Raw genomic sequence first — 21405 nt, 5'->3', positions numbered from 1 at the left:
GCTGCTGCAACAAATTACCACAAACAGTGGTTCTAAGAAATTTGGATTTATTATCTTATAGTTCTAGAGGTCCGATGTTCAAAATCAGTCTCTCTGAAGGCTGCAGGGGAGAATCTGCTTTCTTGCCTTTTCCACCTTCTCAAGTCAGTCCTCATGCCTTGGCTCAGGGTTCCTTCCTCCCCCCCCTTGTTTTTTTTTTTTTTTTTGAGACAGAGTTTCGCTCTTGTTGCCCAGGCTGGAGTGCAATGGCGCGATCTTGGCTCACTGCAACCTCTGCCTCCTGGGTTCAAGCGATTCTCCTGCCTCAGCCTCCTGAGTAGCTGGGATTACAGGTGCTCACCACTATGCGAGGCTAATTTTTGGTATTTTTAGTAGAGATGGGGTTTCACCATTTTGGCCAGGCTGGTCTTGAACTCCTGACCTCAGGTGACAGGCCCACTTTGGCCTCCCAAAGTGCTGGGATTACAGGCATGAGCCACCACACCGGGTCCCCTTCCTCCATCTTTAAACCCAGCTATGTGGTATCTTCAAGGCTCTCTCTGCTTTCGTCATGAAGCTGTCCTCTCTCTCAGCATCTGTCTGCTGCTTGCCTCTTATATGGGCCCTTGTGGGTCTACTTAGATACACTCCCCATCTGCAAAGTCCCTTTTGCCACATAAGCAACATATTCACAGGTTCCAGGGATTAGGATGTGGATATCTGGGAGACAGGGACATGTTTCAACCTATTGCAAGGAACAAAATTGAATTTTTTCTTTTCTTTTCTTTTTTTTTTTTGAGATGGGGTCTTGCTGTGTTGCCCAGGTTGGTCTTGAACTCCTTGACTCAAGCAGTCTTCCCACCTTCACCTCCCAAGTAGCTGGGATTACAGGCATGAGCCACCATGCCCAAATGAATATTTTTCTCAAAGGGATTTTGCAAGGGTGGAAGTAAGAAAAGCAATTAGGGAGCTATTTCAATCATCCAAGTGAGAGTTTATGGTGGTTCCCATCAAACCCATAGCAGTGGGGGTAGTTAGAGGTGGTAGGACACTAGATATATTTCTGATATAGTGTGAATATTATCTCATAATGGGTAGGGTGTGGGATTTGAGAGAAAGAGAAAAGTTAAGAATAAATCCAAAGTTTTTCACTTGAGCAACCAGAAAGCCCAAAATCCCATCAATTTAGTTGGGGATGAACAGGGACAACACATTTTTAGGGGGAAGTTTAGGAGTTCCGTTTTGTACATTGAGGGAGATTGCAAAAAATGACCACAATTTTTTTTTCTCATCCCTCTATGCAGGCCTCTTTGCAATGTGGTTTTACTGCTCATGCCATGAAGAAGTGACAGCTATTTCTCCATCTCCTGAATCTGGAAGAGTCTTGTGACTTGCTTTGACCAAGAGAATGTGGCAAAGGTGACACTAGGTGACTTTCAAGCCTAAGCCTCAATAGCCTGTACTCCCACTACCTTGGAAAGCTTCCCTGATACTCCATCTTGATCTAGAGGATGAGACCAAATGGAGCGGAGATGAGTTGCCCAGTGCGACCCTGCAGATCAGCCAGCCAACAGCCAGCAGCAACCACTAGATCTGGGAATGAGCCATCCTAGACCACCCAGCCCCAGGTGAGTTTCCAGTGAAATCATACTGTTCATCTACCTTTGCAACTTCTTTTTTCCTCATTCAGTATTGTTTTTAAGATGTATCTGTAAATAAAGAGATCCACTTCAGTAATTTTTAACTACCCGGTAGAATCCAATATGTTGCATATTCATTCTCCTACAAAAGTGATGACAATCCTTGCATATGTTCCCGTTTGTGAGTTTCTTAAGACAGATACCAAGAAATGAAAGTGCTGAGTCCGAGGGGGTGCTCATTATTCAACTGTATTAGGTGTTGCCAAATTCTTGTCCAAAATGGTTCTTTCAGTGCACCCACCCACCAGCAAAGAATGAAAGTTCCTTTTTCCATACATCTTCCCTAACACTTTGTGTAGACTTTCGTTTTCTCAATCTTACAGGAATAAAATTAATCTCATTGTTATTCTAATTTTCTTATTCCAGATTGTTGTGAGGTTGAGAATAATTTTATAAATGTATTAGCCATTAGCATTAGGGATTCCCCTTCATATCATGCCTCTTTATGTCATTTCTCTATTTTTCTATTAGATTTTTTTGCTTTGCCTCATCTATTTTTAGTCATTCTCTGTGGATCCTAATAACATGGAATACAAATTTCTTCTCCTGATCAGTGGATTTTCTTTCTTTGCACTTTATTTATGCTGTCCTTTGTTGAAGACATTTAAATTTTAATATAGCCTAATTTATTATTTTTGTTATTATAGTCAAATCTTTTTTCTTTTTTGCATGCACAAAATTTACTAAAGGCATTTTGGTTTTTGCTTATAGTCGGATCTTTTTTGTTTTGGCCTATCTGAAGTTAAAGATTTTCTCCTACATCGTTCAGAGTTTGCTTTTCACATTTAAGTATTTAATCCATTTAGAGTTTCCTTTTGTGTAGGATATAAGGATCTGATTTTATAGATCCACTTACAACCAATGTTTCCACACTATTATTGACTAATTCATCCTTCGCCATTAATTTTGATGCCTTGTCTGTCATATTTCAAGTGTCCACCTACTCATAAGCCTGTGCCTAGGTCATTTGTCCTAGAAACTGTGTGTCAATATCAAAACTGTTCCAATAACCACAGCTTTATAGCAAGTCTTGATATTTGATAGAGCAAGTTCTCCATTTCTTCCCTTGTTTATTTTTAGTCTTTTATTCTTCAGTAGGATTTTATAATCAGCTTGTCAAGTTTGGAACCTGTACTAGTTTCCTAGAATGGCTGCAACAAAGCATCACAAACTGGATGGCTTAAAAACGACAGAAATTTGGCTAGACAAGGCAGTTGAGGAGGAGGGGGCGCTTGAGGCGGGGCTGGCCCGGCATGCACTCCACACCTCGGGAATGTTATTGCATGTGGAACAGCTGCTTTTGGAAGACTATTGCCCAGAAGAAAAGATATTTGATTTTTGTAAGCCAAAGATGTACCAAAGTATAGAGGGCTGCTGTATTTGCAGAGATAAGTCCTCCAGTTCTCGATCCACTGACAGTAAATGCTATGAAAAGGACTTCCAGAGCCGTTTTGGATTACATGAGACTTGCTCAGGAGACCTCTGCAATGCCTGTGTCCTGCTTGTAAAAAGACGGAAGAAGGTGACAGCAGGATAAAAACAAAAAACAAAAAACTGGAATCGTGTGGTAGTTACAAGGCCTGGACCCAGTATAAAGAGTACATTGAAACGAAAGAAAGTGAAAATTCTATCTGGGAACAGGATAAAAAGCATCCAGATCAGTAAACTGCAGAAGGAATTTGAACGTCATAATTCTGATGCTCACAACACCACCTCAAATGCACCCCCAGCTCAATCTCCTTGTAACAGTAACCAGTTAGATGACAGTTCAGATACAGAAATGGTTTTTGGTTCTAACAGAACGCTAGATTTTTTCCTTTTTAGAGCTCACATACTGGAAAAGACAGAAGAGACATTGTGGGGTCATCTATAAAGGCTGTTTTGGGGAAGTCCTCATCGACACACATCTCTTCAAGCCTTGCTGCCGTCATAAGAAAGCAGCTTGGCCAGGCACTGTGTCTCACGCCCGTAATCCCAGCACTTCGAGAAGCCAAGGTGGGCAGATTATCTAAGGTCAGGAGTTCGAGACCAGCCTGACCAACATGGTGAAACCCCGTCTCTTCTAAAAATACAAAAATTAGCTGGGCATAGTGGTGCACCTGTAATCCCAGCTACTCAGGAGGCTGAGGCAGGAGAATCAGTTGAACCCAGGAGGCAGAGGTTGCAGTGAACTGAGATCACGCCACCTCACTCATTCCAGCCTGGGTGACAGAGTGAGACCCAGTCTAAGAAAGGAAGGGAAGGGAAGGGAAGGGAAGGGAAGGGAAGGGAGGGGAGGGGAGGGGAGGGGAGGGGAGGGGAGGGGAGGGGAGGGGAGGGGAGGGGAGGGGAGGGGAGGGGAGGGGAGGGGAGGGGAGGGGAGGGGAGGGGAGGGAAGGGAAGGGGCTGCTGAGAAGCCAGAGGAGCAGGGGCCAGAACCTCTGTCCATCCCCACTCAGGAGTGGAGACTGAGGTTTTCATGTAAAAAGGGAACAAAAAAAACTAAATTTTGAAAAGACCACAAAGCGACAATCTGACCCTCCTATATTTAACTTGGATACCTGCTATTCTGCCGAAAGACAATTTCTAGAATAGTCGTGAATGGGTTGATTTTCCCTCAGTCCCACACTTTGAAGCCAGTGTCTAGCTCACTAAAAAAAGAGTTGCACATAATATTTAAGATGCTATTTCATAGGAAAGCTGAATGCTGCTGTAAAGTACTCTTTAAGTCTTTTTTTAAAAATCCCCTTCTAGTGAATGAAACTAGGGGAGTTTCAGGGGACAAAGACGGGATTTGTTTATGATAAACTGTAGTTTTTAGTCTTTCTGTATTGAGAAGCGGTGGTTGGGACATTTTTTAAGATGGCTAGCTACACTTGTTTTCCCTTATGATAATAAATTTGTCATAACTCAGTAACATGGACTTGCCCCTAGAGGTAGCTGTTAATAATTTTGAAATATTAAGGTCTTGCCTAGGTTCTATGATTCAACCTGTACTACTGATTATTAAGCAGGACAGCCTGAGCTTTCTGTTGCAAATATCTTGGAGGAGAAAGTAATTTCTCAATATATATAGAGGTAACTTGACTGTATATGTTGCATCCTGTGCTGCCTCCCTTCATATTAATATTTGACAAAGATTTTAATGTATGTGAAACTTCTACAGCAGAATCAAAGCTTCTCTTGGGGAAACGGCAAGACAGGTGAGACCTTGCAGGAATAGTGCCAAGGCATTACCACGTGGTAGAGAACACACCCAATTTAAAATGTTAAACTATCCGAAAAATACAATGTGCAAGTCTTCAGGATGGCACAAAACAAAGGTTAATGCTACCTGGGGCACATTTCTTAGAGGGCTTGCTGAGTTTGTAAATAATCAACTTTTGCTTGTGTTACATGACTTTGATGACTTCATTGAAAATCTGCACAATGCAGTTTCAGCTCTGGATTACTTCAGTTGACCTTTGTGAAGGCTTTTATCCGTGTAGAGCGAGTGTTTGACTTGTTTCAGCCTATTAGGTTTTTATTTTCTTTCACTCTGTATTAAAAGCAAATTTTACTAAAAGAAAAGAGGTTTGTGTTCATGTTAAGTGGGTTGGTTAGACTTTCTGTACATTGAGATAACCTGAACTTAGGAACCCTTCAGTCCTAAAATCCTCATGAAAAGCCTCTCACTCGAACCCAAACCAAAGCATTCTTACTGCCTCTTTTCTAAATGTTCAGGAAAAAGTATCACCAGTTCAGCCTTTTCATAATGAGGGAGAAGCACCTGCCTGCCTTGTAATAACAAGACTCAGTGCTTATTTTTTTAACTGCATTTTAAAAATCGGATAGTATAACAATACGGAGTGAGCCACCTTTTATGGGCACCCTGTAGATTTATAGTTCTTAATCTAAACATTTTATATTTCCTTCTTTTGGAGAAAACCTACATGCTACAAGCCACCATATGCACAGACTATACGGTGAGCTGGGTCAGCTCTCCCCCAGTCTTTGAGGTGAATTACAAAAGTCCAGCCATTATCATCCTCCTGAGTTTTTTTGAAAATTTTTTTTGTATATGTTGGCTGCAGTATTCGTGGTAGAATATACTATACTATGGATCATCTCTACTCCTGTATTTATTTGTTTATTACTAGACCTCAACCACAGTCTTCTTCTTCCCCTTCCACCTCTCTTCGCCTGCAGGATGTACTATATGTAGTCATGCACTTTGTATTAATATATTAGAAATCTACAGACCTATTTTGTACTTTTTATACTGTTGGCTACTTATAATCAAAACTTTTACTAGGGAATTGAATAAGTCCAGTCTTATTAGAAATTTTTTTAAAAATACAGAAATTTGTTCTTTCACACTTCTGGAGGCCAGAAGTCCACAAGGGTATATCAGCAGGGTTGGTTCCTTCTGGGGACAGGGAGCAGGCAATCTGTTCCATGCTTCTCCCTGAGCTTCTGGTGGTTTCTAGCAATGGTTGGCATTCTTTGGCTTGTAGCTGTATCACCCCAATCTCTGTGTCCATCCTCACACAGCCAATATCACCCAGCCTTCTTCCCTCTGTGTGTCTCTGTGTCTTCATGTGGCCTTCCTATAAAGATTAGGGTGAGATGTATTATGACCTTATCTTAACTTGATTACATCTGTGAAGACTCTATGTCCAAATAAGGTCACATTCACAGATCCTGGGAGCTAGGACTTTACCCTATATATTAGGAATATACCATACAACCCTCAACAAAACCTTTGATTGCAATTACATTGCATTTGGGTGCCAATCAAAACCACAATGGGATACCACCTTACTCCTGCAAGAATGGCCATAATAAAAAAAAATAGATGTTGGTGTGGATATGGTGAAAAGGGAACACTTCTACACGGCTGGTGGGAATGTAAACTGTGCAATCACTATGGAAAACAGTGTGAAGATTCGTTAAAGAACTAAAAGTAGAACTGCCATCTGATCCAGCAATCCCACTCCTGGGTATCTACCCAGAGGACGAGAAGTCATTATACAAAAATATTTCATTGCACACCCATGTTTATAGCAGCACAATTCACAATTGCAAAAATGTGGAACAAACCCAAATGCCCATCAATCAACGAGAGGATAAAGAAACTGTGGTACATATATATATGATGGAATACTACTCAGCCATAAAAAGGAATGAATTAATGGTATTCACAGACACCTGGATGAGATTGGAGACTATTATTCCAAGTGAAGTAACTCAGGAATGGAAAACCAAACATTGTATGTTCTCACTCATAAGTGGGAGCTAAGCTATGAGGATGCAAAGGCATAAGAATGATACAATGGACTTTGGGGACTCGGTGGAGAAAGGGTGTGAAGCAGGTAAGGGATAAAGGACTACAAATTGGGTTCAGTGTATACTGCTCAGGTGATGCGTGGACCAAAATTTCATAAATCACCACTAAAGAACTTATGTAGCCAAATACCACCTAGTCTCAAATACCTATGGAAATAAAAACATAAAATAAAATAAAAAAGAAATTACATTGCATTTGGGGATTTGTTTAGGAGAGGAATGTCATTTTTACTTAATTTACTTGCATTTTACTTATTTCTTTCCAGAATATTTTATCCTTTTCTTCGTAAGATTTTTAAGCATCTTTTGTTAAATTTATTCCCAGGTACCTTATTGTGTTTTGTTATGCTTCGAAATGGTATCTTTTTTCAAATTGCATTTTGCTACTTCTGTGTTGCTGGTGTACAGAATGCTGTGTATTTGGGGGCAATTGACAAAACATCCAATAATTATTATTCTTTCTAACAGTTTGTAGGAGTCGCTGGAATGCTTTGTGTATAGTCGTACTGTCTGCGTTGACAATTTTATTTTTTCCTTTCCAGTCTATATTCCCTTTATTTATACTCTTTATCTCATTAAGTTGGTAGGACCTTCAGTAAAATGATTAATAAAAGTAGCAACTGGGGATATCCTTTACTTGTTTCCAATTATACAGAAATATTTTTACTGTTTGGCCATTCATTATGATGTTTGCTTTGACATTTTGTTTAAAATATTTTATCAAATTACTTTTTATTCATAATTGGGAAAAAACTATTTTGATTTTGTGTTTGCTTTCATCATCTATGATGTCAACTTTTATACCAAAGTTTGATCAGAATCTATAAAAATAATCATATGTTCTTTTGTCTTGTTCCATATGCTACTATGGTCAATTTCATTGGAGAATCTTTTAATGTTAAACAATTCCAACACTCCTGTTATAAACCATATTTAGTTGTGTTTTTCACTCCTTTTATCTTATTTATTATATCCTTGATTACAAAGTTATGATCACATTTTAAAATATTGTGTTGCATATCCAGGAAAATAGAAATAGTCACACATAAATATTTTTATATCTGTGTCTATCTCACCTCAGTTAGGGAGCAGAAATACAACTGTATTTTTATCTACATAAATATCTGCTATCAGATCCCATGAGTGAAGCCCTGACATGTCCTGTCGAAGTGTTAGTGGATGGCAGAAGTTGTCCCCACGTGTATGCAGGGACACAGGTCCAGAGGGTGTCCTCTAAGAGCTGCATCATCAGCTCACCTGGTAGCAGTCACAGATGGAGCCATATAGGATCTCCAAACACCACTTTCTTCCTGGATGTCAGTGTCTGGGGTTGTTAATGTCTGAATGGCCAAGAGTCATTGGAAATTCTATCAAGAAATAACAGGAGTTCTCTGAAGATCAGAGAAGGGCTGCAGATTCTAATTAGAAATACTACCACAAGGGAGGCTGGGAAGTCAGCAGTGACTGGGACCTTCAGGAGGGCGTTGGTCCTTCTTTCTTCTGCTCTCTTGCTCTAAAAGACATGTATATTTCTGAAGCTCCCATGGGGAACAGGATCTCCTTGATGATGCATCCACACAAGAGTGGTTGTACTTCTGAGAGGTCACACCAAGATCCAGTAATGCTGAACACGGCCCTTTAGGAGCCAGAAAAAGGGCTGCCCCATGCAAGTTGTGGTGAGGGATTCCCCTGGTTGTCAGAAGACCAAACCTCTCCCTCTCTTTGGTTCTTGATCCACCCTAATTACACTGGACATCACACCTGTGATTATAAAGTAACTGTGGCTGCAATATTTTAAAATTACATATAAGCTACCATAATTCACATATGTACAAGTTGTTGTGTAATTGTTAAAAGTTTCAGTTAGCCATAATCCTGCCTTAGATTAACTTCCTGGAATATGACACCAACGGAATATTTGTTAAAGGGGAGGTAGTCAGTGTAGGGTAGGGAGGTGGCATCACCCTGAAAGAACACGATGGAAGACTTGGGCTCAAGGTATCAGCTCTGATTCCAACCCCAAACTAGTCACTTAACCTCTGGGACCTCATCCGTCAATGTGAAAACCATACTTGATGACTCTTCAAGCTTTTTTTTTTTTTTTTTTTTTGAGACAGAGTCTTGCTCTGTCACCCAGGCTGGAGTGCAGTGGTGCAATCTCGGCTCACTGCAACCTCCACCTCCCGGGTTCACGCCATTCTCCTGCCTCAGCCTCCCCAGCAGCTGGGACTACAGGCGCCTGCCACCACGCCCAGCTTATTATTGTATTTTTAGTAGAGACGGGGTTTCACCATGTTAGCCAAGATGATCTCGATCTCCTGACCTAGTGATCGGCTTGCCTCGGCCTCCCAAAGTGCTGGGATTACCGGAGTGAGCCACTGCGCCCGGCCAACTCTTCGAGCTTTTATGTGCTAGAATTTATTTTAATAAACCAGTTTTATAATCACATCTCCTATATTACCTTGTGTTTCTCTCTTTTGTGAGTGTCTTGCTTTCATCAACAGCTTGAAACACATTGTGGGCAGAGATCCCATACACTCCTTCTTTTATATAGTCCTTGTGGTCTAACCAGAGTTTACAATGTGACAGGAGCCAAGTAAGGGCTTTGCAGAGTGAATGTGTGAATGAATGACTTTGTATCTCCCTGTGATGGTGAATTTCATGTATTAACTCAACTGGGCCATGGCATGTCCAGATAGCTGGTAAAACATTATTTCTGGGTGTGTCCCTGAAGGTGTTTACAGAAGAGATTAGCATTTGAATCAATAGACTGGGTTAAGAAGATCCACCCTTACCAATGTGTCAAGGATTGAACAAAAAGGCAGAGGCAGGAGGAATCTGCTGTATCTTTTTGAGCTGGGACATCCATCTTCTCCTGCCCACCAACATCAACACTGCTGGTTACTTGGACCTTCAGACTCAGAATGGAATTGACCCTATTGGCTTCCCTGGCTCTGACGCCTTTGAGCTTGAATTGGAATGATGCCACTGGTTTTCCTGGGCTGCCAGCTTGTAGACAGATGGCATATCAAGAGACTTCTCAGCCTCCACAATTGCTTGAGCCAGTCCTTCATAATAAAGATAGATAGATAGATAGATAGATAGATAGATAGATAGATAGATAGATGATAGATATTTTTTTGAGACAGAGTCTCGCTCTGTCACCCAGGCTGGAGTGCAATGGCACGATCTTGGCTCACTGCAACCTCTGCCTCCTGGGTTCAAGCAATTCTCCTGCCTCAGCCTCCCGAGTAGCTGAGACTACAGGCGCATGCCTCCATGCCCAGCTAATTTTTGTATTTTTAGTAGAGATGGGGTTTTGCCATGTTGACCAGGCTGGTCTCCAACTCCTGACCTCAAGTGATCCACCTGCCTCGGCCTTCCAAAGTGCTGGGATTACAGGCATAAGCCACCACACCAGGCCAATATCTGCATGTCTATAAAGATCCTATTTGTTCTGTTTCTCTGGAGAACCCTGACTAATACACTGCTTAAACTCTAGCTCATAGTAGCCAGACAAAAGTAAAATATTTTCTCCATACTCTCTATAGTCTGGGTAATACTGTATATAAACTGAGCTTTAAGAAAACCACGTGAGCCAAAAATCTTACAAATGTTGGCAGCTGTCAATTATTCTTTGTCTTATAAATGGCGCCTGTATCAGTCAGGGGCCCTGCAAGAAGCACTCTCAAAATGGGCAGTGTGAGAGTTTAGTCAAGGAGCTATTTACAAAGGTGTGGGCAACCTGGCAGAGAAGGTGCCAGGGGAAGTAATATCTCAACCTTGTGTTCCTCTGGCCCCCACACTTCAAACCCTCAAGATGCACCATTATGCCAGAAAGAGTTCTGTTAGTCATAACCTTCCTCCCTCCCAAGTCCCTACTGAAAGGTCAGAAAATACATTGTTGAAAGATCAGAACAATGACGGTGCTGGAAAATTTTTGAAATGAGATTGCATGGTCAGAGAAAGCAAAGCAGGAAAGTCACAAAACAAAATACCAGAAGCAAATGCAACCCCTTCCTAGAGAGTACTGGAGAAGCTCCAAGCTTGGGGCAAATAGGAAGAAAAATTGTGAGCCTTTGGGGGTGATTAGGGGGCATGTAATGAAAAAGAATTAACTATTTTCTTGATTTCAGTTGATCCAGAAAGTTCTGAAATTTGGCTCACAGGTTCCTTGTAATATATTTCCCTGTGTTTCCATCAGTGATATGTATTTTTCTTGCAATAACTCTATGCCCCTTTGATTGGAAAATCTAGCTCTGGAGCTCTTCCTGGAATAACTGTGCCAGTTAAGCTCTTTCCACTCCCAGCCCCACTTCCATCCTTCTGGGCATGCTGTATGCCCAAGACGTAACTGCACTCTAAAAGCAGTGGGTGGGAGAGACTAATGGAGCATCAGAGTAGCATTGAAAGGGACTCTAGTCTATACCACCTGCTGCAGCAGACATGGAGGAAAAAAGAAAGGAGGATGTCCTTCAAGGAAGGAAATACACAAATGTCCAACACACCAGAGAACAGCCTTCCTCGTTGTGCCTGCATCTCATTTACACAGTGAAGTACATCATGGTTGATAACATGTACCACCCTCAGCAAGAAGCCAGAGAGAAAACAGATGTATGCAACTAAAGAAGAAACCCACCCCAACTATTTATATAAACCAAACAAACGATGACATGCTGTACACACCATTGCTTTCTTGTCCTATATTTCAACCTCATTTTGGAAACTTTCCTGTTATCAGTACATAGAAAAGCTTTCTTATTTTGGGGGTGTTTTTTATTTTTCACTTTTTTGTTTACATCTGAATATTATTTCATTGTATTGATATATCGTAATTTATTTAAACACACTCTTATTGGTAGATAATTTAGGCTGTGTTATCAAACTTTCTGATCTTTGATAACCTTATAGGTGATAAGTGGTAGCCTGGGATAATTTTATTTTGCATCTATCTTATGATGAGTGAAATTGAACATCTATTCATGTGTTCAAGAACCATTTGTATTTTCCTTTCTGTGTGCGGTCCAGTCTGTTAATATCTTTTTTCTATTTGGTTTTGGTCTTTATTTTGAGAGAGATCATTTCTTTACTTACATCAGTTTGATTTATACACATTTGAATATTATTCAAATGACTGACTTGTTTCCAATATGAAAACTAAATTAAAAATAACTTGATCACTTTGTGTCAAACACAACTGTTCATATACCATACTCCAGCGCCATGGTCTTTTATTATTGGTAGGAATTCAACTTCTAAACTTGGGGGCTAAATAGCAATGAAATTAAAACTTCTTAAAGCCCCAAATCCATTATTTCTGAACTAAAATACATTGTAACTAACTTTTACAAAGGTTAAATAAATTAGATTACAAATTAGTCCATTGTTTCAAAATGCAGGGTTTTTTTAAACCCCATAAACTTAGCTTAACAGAAAATATATTGTTGAAGCCAAGAAATTTCATAGAATATTACAACTTTAAAACTGGAAGGGACCTTTAAAGTTAATTCTATTGCATCATTGTATAGATATAACAGAAAATTCAAGCAAGTAGCCAGAGTTAATAGAACCTAACTCTCCAGATGCAGCACAGTGATCTTCCTATGCCACTTTGTTGCTCCTCTCAATCTGCTACTTAGGCAAATCAGAATTTTCTGTCCTTGGCAGCAAGTTTCTTTTCAAGAGATATGGGAATAAGCAGCACCAAACCCTTCGAAGAAAACTCAGGACAGCTGACCTCAAAGTTTTGCTGTGGGTGCTTCTCCTAACTGAGTTCATTGTTCTCCCAACCTTGACCTTAAGCTCCTATACAGGAAAGAATTCGGCAACACTGGGGAGACAAACACACATTTTTAAATTTCTCCCCAGTGATAGACAGGACAGAACAAGGCAGCCCACGCAGGGGTGTGGCTAAGAAAATCTTTCAGAGCTGGACACCTCGTTGAATGCTGCCATCCAAGGTAAACACCAAGCTTAGTGAAATCTCAAGCAATTGGCTATTTGCCTTTATGTCTGATCCCCTGTAAAGGAGGGGTAATATTTGATGAAAAACAAAAGATCTGAGAAAACCACATAATAATCACGTACTGAGACCAGGTACAGGAGCTTAGTTGTTTAGATCCTGAATTAATAAATGATGTGAGATATTAAACCCCAGAGGCAAGAACTCCAGCAAAAGCAATGGAGGGGATCAGCCATGTAGCCCCTAGAGAGAGCTCTAGGCTGAGTAGAGGTACGTTGGAGAGTGAGGAACCAAGGGCCAAGCTCTCTTCTTTAAGGAGGGAAGGAATAAGTCCATTCCTACATGTCATTCTGGCAGTCTCTGAAAAACAAAGCGAAACAAAACAGGTATTTCTAAAAGAATGAGAGTTAGAATAAATGCCTTGATGGGCTTGGCTGAGTTGTGCTGTGAAGGAAGGAGAGGAACAGAACATCTCAGAAGGATCACAAGCAAGGCTGTCTTCGCAGTAGTCCAGGAGACATCTGTCTACGTGGTGAGGACTGTCATGTGCAGATGGGCAACTTGTGCACTGCTCAAAGGCACTGTCCTAAGAAATGCAGGGGCTGAAATACATCCTGCACATCACTAGTAAAACTGCTCAGGAAAAGAATTCCTTTTACAAAGGCACCCACAGGGCTGCATCTACCTAGAGGGAGACACTTTTTCTAATTCAGGCAAAGGTGTTATGTAGGTTACTGGTGGCTCGGGATCTTATTATAATTGTAGACCCCCAAGGCCTACCCCAGAACTGCTGAATCAGAATCTTCCCATTAGCAATATCCCTGGTACCTTGTATGCCCATTACAATTTGAGAAACACTGGCCTAAAACACAGGAAAATACATTTATTTGCAGAAGGGGAAACAGATCCAGAAGACAGCACTTTGCTTAGAGAAGAGGTACAGGTTGCACTCAGGCCTCCTGAGTTCTAAGCTTCAACTTTTATTCCACGCTAATAACCTTTCATTACCCTTGGTCTATTTTATCATGATAGAACATGGGCATGTGGCCTGAATCCCTCATTGCTTTTAGAGTCCTGAGGCTCCTGGAACCCTCAAGACTTGTGGGTTTATTTGTTTTCAAGACCCCCAAGTTCACTTGCGAATGAGGATCGTTGGATTATAGCTGAACTAGGGCAGTGGAGGTACCCCTGCCCCTGCTCAGAGCTCCAGTCCTTAGATTCTGGCTAAACTTCAGGTCTAGGAGTGTTAGAGAAGACTGGTGTGTGTATGTGTGTGCGTGTAGGCAAGTGTGTGTGTGTGTGTCACAGAGAGCACACAGGCATGAGGAGAGGGTGGGTATGTAGAGCAGATAGAAATATCTTGAATGCAAACCTTGCTCTTCTTCTGCATGGCTTTTCATTTGGGGTTTTAGCATTCTTCTAAGAGTACAAACCACCAGCTTAGCTTGTCATACACTCTCAAAGAATCTGTCCCCACATTTTCTTTGCATTCCTCATTTATGCAAACAGATTGTATGTCTAAACTTGGAGTGCCTTTCAACCTAAGTTGTTCCCTGATTGTTGATATGATCTCTCTTACTCTCCCCGCTTCTCCTCTCTCAATTTAATTGTGAAACCACCTTCCTAGAACCTGCTAGATGGTAATCAGCCTATAGGAATAGAGAGAAAGTCTGGAAGCAAAAGTATGGAGGAGAGAATTCACAGTATAAAAGCCTGGTTACAATACATCCATTTGGAGTAGCAAGCATCACCTCACATTGTAACTAGCAGCTTATCACGGTCAGAGAAAAGCTGCTAAGTTTTTCTCCTTAGGACTATCTATGTCTTTTATTCTGTGTGCCAGCTTTCTCTCTCTCTCTCTCTGTCTGTCTGCTCCTCCTCCTCCTCCTCCTCTCCGTCCCTATCTCATTTTCTCTTTCCATCACTCTCCTCACCCTCCCACCAAGAAGGACCTCTTTTATCTTCTCCAAGCTAATTATGATTTCCAAATTCTCCTTCATGAGTCCCAGTAAAGAGAGAAAGAAGTGGAAAGAGGTGTTCACAGCGTGAGAGCCTCTTCTCAAACAGGGGCTCCTTCCTCTGCCACCTTCCTGCTCAAAGCAGGCTGCCTCCTATCCCCGCGCGGCTCCCTGGGGCTAGGGACCCCCCATGCTTGTGCACAAAGAGGCTGCGCAGTCTTTCCAGCTAACACAGCTCTAGTCAGCTGACCCTTAGTCAGATGCCACTAACTTCTGTCCCCACTCACACTCACCCTTTCTCCTCTCCTCCCCAATTCTAGCCTTTTTTCAGGTAGCTGAAAGGATATTGAAGGAGTTTCCACTGGATACTTTTTATAAAAACAAAAAAAAAGGAGGAGAAACAGCCATCTCAGACTGCAGGAATAGGTCATGGGGTCAGAAATTTGAAAAAAGTCAAAGTTTTTCATTGTTATGCTGGAGGAAAAAAGCAAGGCCTGACTGAGGAAACAGGAAGGCTGTGTGGTTTCGCAACTTTCTTCCAGTTCCACTCACAGAAAAGACAGACTTTAGATTCATCCATTATCCCCTCCCTCCTCTCACTCATTGCAGGCGCCTTGCCTTGAGAGTAAGGAGTTTTATTTTGTTTTGTTTTGTTTTGCTTTCCCAGAAGGACTCTTGGTTCATTACAAATCAAATTATAGAGAATGAGAATAAGAAGGAGAAGTTTTTCAATAGAAGGTGCTGAGACTAGCCCAAGCCACCTGTCTCAGTATTTTGGCATGTCACTTTGCCTCTCTAGATCTTAATTCCCTTTGACATAAAATTAGGATAACACCATCAATCCAATCTACCACGCGGGAAGGTTGAAAGAAGCATGCCAGATAATGTATGTGAAAGAATTTTTTAAAAGTATAAAGCTGCTCTAAGAGTAGAAGGTGCTGTTGATATCAAATCACTGTTTTAAGTGCTTTGTGAGAATTAAGTTTGAGTAAGAATTCTTTACCAAAGAGTTACAGTACAATTAGGGAGGCAAGACATAGAGCAGATGGCGCAGTGCAGAACAGATGACAGTATCAGGTGGCCTATGGTAAGGGTCAGAATGGTGGTGCAGGTGCAAGTCGGCGGCTAGAGACCTGCCAACTACATAAATGCAGAGTGAATAGTGATATTAAAGGGATAGGAGCTGTTTCGGGTTGCATATGACTCCCAAAAAGATATGTTAGAGACTCAACCCCCAGTACCTCAGAAGGCAACCTTATTTGGAAAATAGGGTCCTGCAGATGTAGTTAAGATAAAACCCTACTGGATTTGGGAAGGTGTTTAATCCAATGTGACTGCTGTCCTTACCAGAAGGGGAAAGAGAGAGACAAGGAAGAGAATGCCAAGTGAAGACATACATGCAGAGAATGACACAGGATAGAGAGACTTCAACTGTGCACCTGCAAACCAAGAAAGGTAATGGGTGGCCAGCAAATCCCCAGAAGCTAGGAAAAGGCTGCAGGGATCCTCCAATACAGGGTTTGTTTGCTGGTTTTTTGCTTTTGGCTTTGAAATAGAGTCTCACTCTGTTGCCCAGACTGGAGGGCAGTGGCATGATCTTGGCTCACTGCAACCTCCACCTCCCAGGTTCAAGCGATTCTCCTGCCTTAGCCTCCTGATTAGCTACAGGTGCATGCCACCACGCCCAGCTAATTTTTGTATTTTTAGTAGAGGTTTTACCATGTTGGCCAGGCTGCTCTCAAACTCCTGACCTCAAGTGATCCGCCCACCTCAGCCTCCCAAAGTGCTGGGATTGTAGGCGTGAGCCACCAGGCCCAGACTCTCATACAGGTTTTAGAGGGAGTGTGGATGGCCCTGTGGACACCTTGATTTCAGACTCCTGGCCTCCAGAATGGCAATAGAATACATTTCTGTCATTTTTAGCCACCCAGTTTGTAACACTTTGTTACAGCAACCGCAGGAAACTAATATAAAAGTTGAGCAGGGTCTTGTAAGCTATGTCATAGTCCCATAGGCACAGCTGGGGAGAGGCAATTATGCATGTCCTGTTATATCACAGTGAGGGATGAACTTCACCAGTCAAGTGAATCATTTCTCAATATGCTAGAATATATGGGAATAATATCTGTGTTCCCTCTGTCTAAATCAGCAATTTCTACTATACAGTAACCGGTATTATCATAGCTTTGTTGCTTAATATATTTGGTTTGGCTGCACAAACTCTTTTTTAATTACTTCTCCTTGCCTATTATCTGTTTATTGCCCATGAAGAATCATGCTGACCCTGTTCTTTTTTTTTTTAAATCAATGTTTGGCTTTCACTTTTATTGATATTCAGATCTTAGTGGTCCGTACCCATGTCCTAATAATTTTTGACAAGGAGTTCTGAGGAGAGCATTCTGAAATAACCTCAGAAGCAACTCCTAAAGCACTGTGAGCCCTGTTTGATACTCCATAGATTCTGCTTCAAGGAAATCCTGTTCCCTGAAGAAGTTGTTATGGTCTATTGGACCAGTATCATACCTTGAGAAAGATCTAAGAGCCGTATTTACACATACAGCTGTCGTAGATCCAAAGTAGCCATTAGAGATGATTAGGTAAATAGAGCAATTTCAGATGTACCTAAATACATATTTGCAGGATAATAGTCTATTGGATGAGGTGTTTCTCTTTTAATAGGCCCAGGTTTTAAAAATGAAACTCTGGTTGGGTCACAAGCCCGCTAGATAGCACTGCGCCATCTCTATGTATTGCCAATTAATATATCATGGTTGTATCTGATAATGTCTTAGCAATCTTTGGGCTCTCTAATAATGATGGGGAGTATGTAACATTCGTTCGATGCAGGGCTCAGGACACAAATCAGTATTCTAGTTTTAGAGCAGAGGCTTCTGCTTGGGTGCCCCCAAAGATAGTAATTGATGTCTGTGTGCCATTTTAATTGATTCAGAAAGTATCAGAAAGTATTCATTCGCACTCAAACCACCACAAGGTCTAATTCAAGGGTCAATTGTGCATTACAAAGTTAAGAATTTAGAGTCTGCAGCCAGACTGTCTGAATTTCAATTCAGCATCACAATTCACCAGCTGTGAAACCTTGTCCAGTTGACTCAACCTCCCTGAACCTCAGTTTCCTCATTGGTAAAATAGGGGTGATAACAGTACCTACTGCACAGGTTGCTTCTGAGGCTCACCTGATTTGATGCAGGGAAGGCACTTAGGGTAGTACCTGGTAGATAGTCAGTTCTCAAGAAATGTTTATTAAGACTTTTTGCTTTTAGCTAAATTTTATGAATTCCAACCAGATATTTTATGCTAACCAGAAACTCTGCTTTGCAATGGCATATGTCTCAAATTAATTCTTATTCATCATTAATCATTAAGTATTATTTACTTATAAGATATCTCTTAAAACCTGATTTATGCAATGGAAAAAATAGAAGGGGTCATTGGTGGTGACAATGCTGGAGATCATTTTTGCTTCTTTTTTTAAGATTCTCTTTCTTGTTTTTAACGATTCTCATGTCAACACAGTATCCAAACCATGAAAGAATATCCAGAGAATCCAGTCCTGTAAGACATTGTAATCTTTCTTTTTCCTTTTTCAGAGACAGGCTCTTGCTCTGTTGCCCAGGCTGGGGTACAGTGGCACCATCATAGCTTGCCGCAACCTCAAACTCCTGGGCTCAAGTGATACTCCTTCCTCAGCCTCCCAAGCAGCTAGGACCACAGCTGTGTGCCACCACACCTGATGACTTTTTTTTTTTTTCTTTGTAGAGACAAGTCTCACTATGCTACCCAGGTTGGTCTTGAACTTCTGAGGTCAAGTGACTCCCCCATCTCAGCCTCCCAACGTACTGAGATTACAGGTGTGAGATGCTATGCCTGGCCCTATAGTCTTAATATAATAGTAAAAATCACTTAGCAATTAGATGCAGCCTCTGATTCTGTCTCTCTCAATTTCCTGTTAAAATATCCAAGGAGATTCAGAAAAGTATGAAAATGAAAACTGCATGCTGATTGGTACTTTAATAGCCAAATCGGGGAGGAATTTCCACAAGATAAAGTGGTTGGAGCAGACGTGAAGGAAAAACCTACCCAGCATGATATAGAACTTAAAAATGTAAAGCACCAAAATTGAAACCCACACAGGAAGAAGTAAATAGCAGAGTGAATACTACAGACATGGTCATAACCATTCAAGTCTCAGTTTAGGGGTCACCTCCTCTACAAAGCGTTCCTGTAACCCCTCAAGCTGACCCAGGTGTCTCTTTGCCTGTTGTCTGAGTTCTCAGTGCAGCATCTGCATTCTTCTACCATATCACCCACACATCATATTGATATTATCAGTTTCTAGATCTAAGTCTAAATCTAAATTGTGTGGGCCATGTGCTAGTCCTGTTTGCATCTCCTGAAACTGGCAGAATGGTTGGTCCACTGCAGATGATCCATTAGACCATTCTGTTATGGTCCAACAGACCATGACAGCTTCTTCAGAGAGGTCAACTGTTTACCGAATTATCCAGTGTTTTGCTGAAAGCCAGATATACTCTCTGCTGCACTTTCCTGAACTATGAATTTTGTAGTCCATCAAAAGAAAGGAATTTGGTTATTCATTTATTCACCCATTTTATCAGTATCTTCTGAGTTTCTACCATGTGACAGACATTACACATGTATTCTGCCTGATATGACTCATGTCTTTGGTCATAAGCTGATGCCTAGTATGGATAATTCCTTTTTTAGGTTCTCAGGAATAATTCCTCTAATAATTTATTCAGAGCCTGATACTTCAGAACCTTTCTAAGATCAATGTCAAGTTCATTGGTCTATAATGGGATCAACATATCTTCTTCATTGTTTCAAAATTTAGAACCACAGCTCTCTATCTCTGAACTTCTGATACAACTGTCATTGTTTATGGTCCTTCAAATATCACCAGCAACAAGAGCTGGACACTCTCAATCACAAGTTTTTCTATGTGGCACACGATGTCATCTTTTAGGCTAGAAGACTTGCAGTCATTGAGAGAATGTATCTTATATTTCCTCCTCTTCTTTAATTTTAATTCCTCTTAAAGTTTATGTAGGAAGATCATTGTCCCTGACAAAGATAGAAGGATAGAAGGTAGGAGACACCGGACAGTCTTGCTTTCCTTGTTAACCTGTCTTTGGTAACCTAACGAAGTGAGGTCATCAATACCAAAGTTTATTTATTTTTATTTATTTATTCATTTATTTATTTTTGAGACGGAGTGACCTTGTTTTGTGACCTTGACCTTATTGCCCAGGCTAGAGTTCAGTGGTGCGATCTCAGCTCACTGCAATCTCCACCTCCAAGGTTCAAGCAATTCTCCTGCATCAGACTCCCTAGTAGCTGGGATTACAGGTGCCTGCCACCACGCCCAGCTAATTTTTTGTATTTTTAGGAGAGATGGCGTTTCACTATGTTGGCTAGGCTGGTCTCGAACTCGTGACCTCAGGCAATCCACCTGCCTTGGCCTCCCAAAGTGCTGGGATTACAGTCATGAGCCACCACGCCCAGCTAATACCAAAGTTTAAATCTGTCCAAATTGAAGATTAACTGCTATAGGAATTAGCTTTCTACCCAAAAATAAACAGAACACTGGACCAAACACATGAAACAACTGTTTCAGATATTAGACAACCATTTTCAGATGCTGGACAACCGTTTTCCGATATTGGACAACTGTTTTTAGATATTGGACAACTGCTTCCATGTACTGGACAACCATTTTTAGATATTGGACAACCGTTTCCAGGTGTCAGAATGGTGAAGATGTCAGATGTTAGAATAGCACCCTGGGGGTATTCAGAGGTTTCTATTTGAGCCTATGGCTGCTCCCTTAGTTGCACACGTGTGGACTAAAACTCCATGAGGCTGCAGAAGGAACCGCCAGAAAGCAACAACAGATGAAACAATTTCCAGAGTTTATGAAAAGTTGGAGCATTTCATGTTTTGACCAGACAGGGTGGAGAGACCTCATACTATGTAGGCATTGGCAATGATGTACTGGGGCAGGTTTGTCCCTGTTTGAGACAACTAATTGCTAAGTTTTCAGGAATTTTAAGAGCTGTTTGATGTCACATTGGTAGATGCAGACTGGCCATGATAGGAAGTAAGCAAATGTTACAAATAGGTTTTTATTTTTTCTGAGAACCAGTTGTTAAACATTTACCAGTACACCACTAGGCACTGGGTAGTCTTTAGAAGAATAATGCTTTAGTAGTAAGGATAAACTAATCCTAGAACAAAAGCTACGCTGAACCCACACCCTACAAAAGCCCAAGAGCAAGCCTCAAAAGGGTCAAACTCATCTATAAGCAACATAACTTCAATGAAGGCCCAACACTTTTTTTTTTTTTTTTTAAGACAAAGTCTTGCTCTGTCACCCAGGCTGGAGTCAGTGGCGTGATCTTGGCTCACTGCAACCTCCTCCTCCTGGGTTCAAGCAATTCTCATGTCTAAGCCTCCCGAG

General features: G+C 41.2%; 1 pseudogene; it reads left to right on the top strand.

The window, feature by feature from the left end:
* Window positions 1-2890: 2890 nt before the first annotated feature.
* Window positions 2891-21405, top strand: part of LOC100597129 — a 63052-nt pseudogene continuing 44537 nt past the window's right edge.

The sequence above is a fragment of the Nomascus leucogenys genome, chromosome 8 (genome assembly GCF_006542625.1).
Source record: "Nomascus leucogenys isolate Asia chromosome 8, Asia_NLE_v1, whole genome shotgun sequence".
In the NCBI taxonomy this organism is placed as follows: Eukaryota; Metazoa; Chordata; class Mammalia; order Primates; family Hylobatidae; genus Nomascus; species Nomascus leucogenys.
Note: the sequence above shows the minus strand (reverse complement) of the source record. Positions and strands in the feature narration are given on the sequence as shown.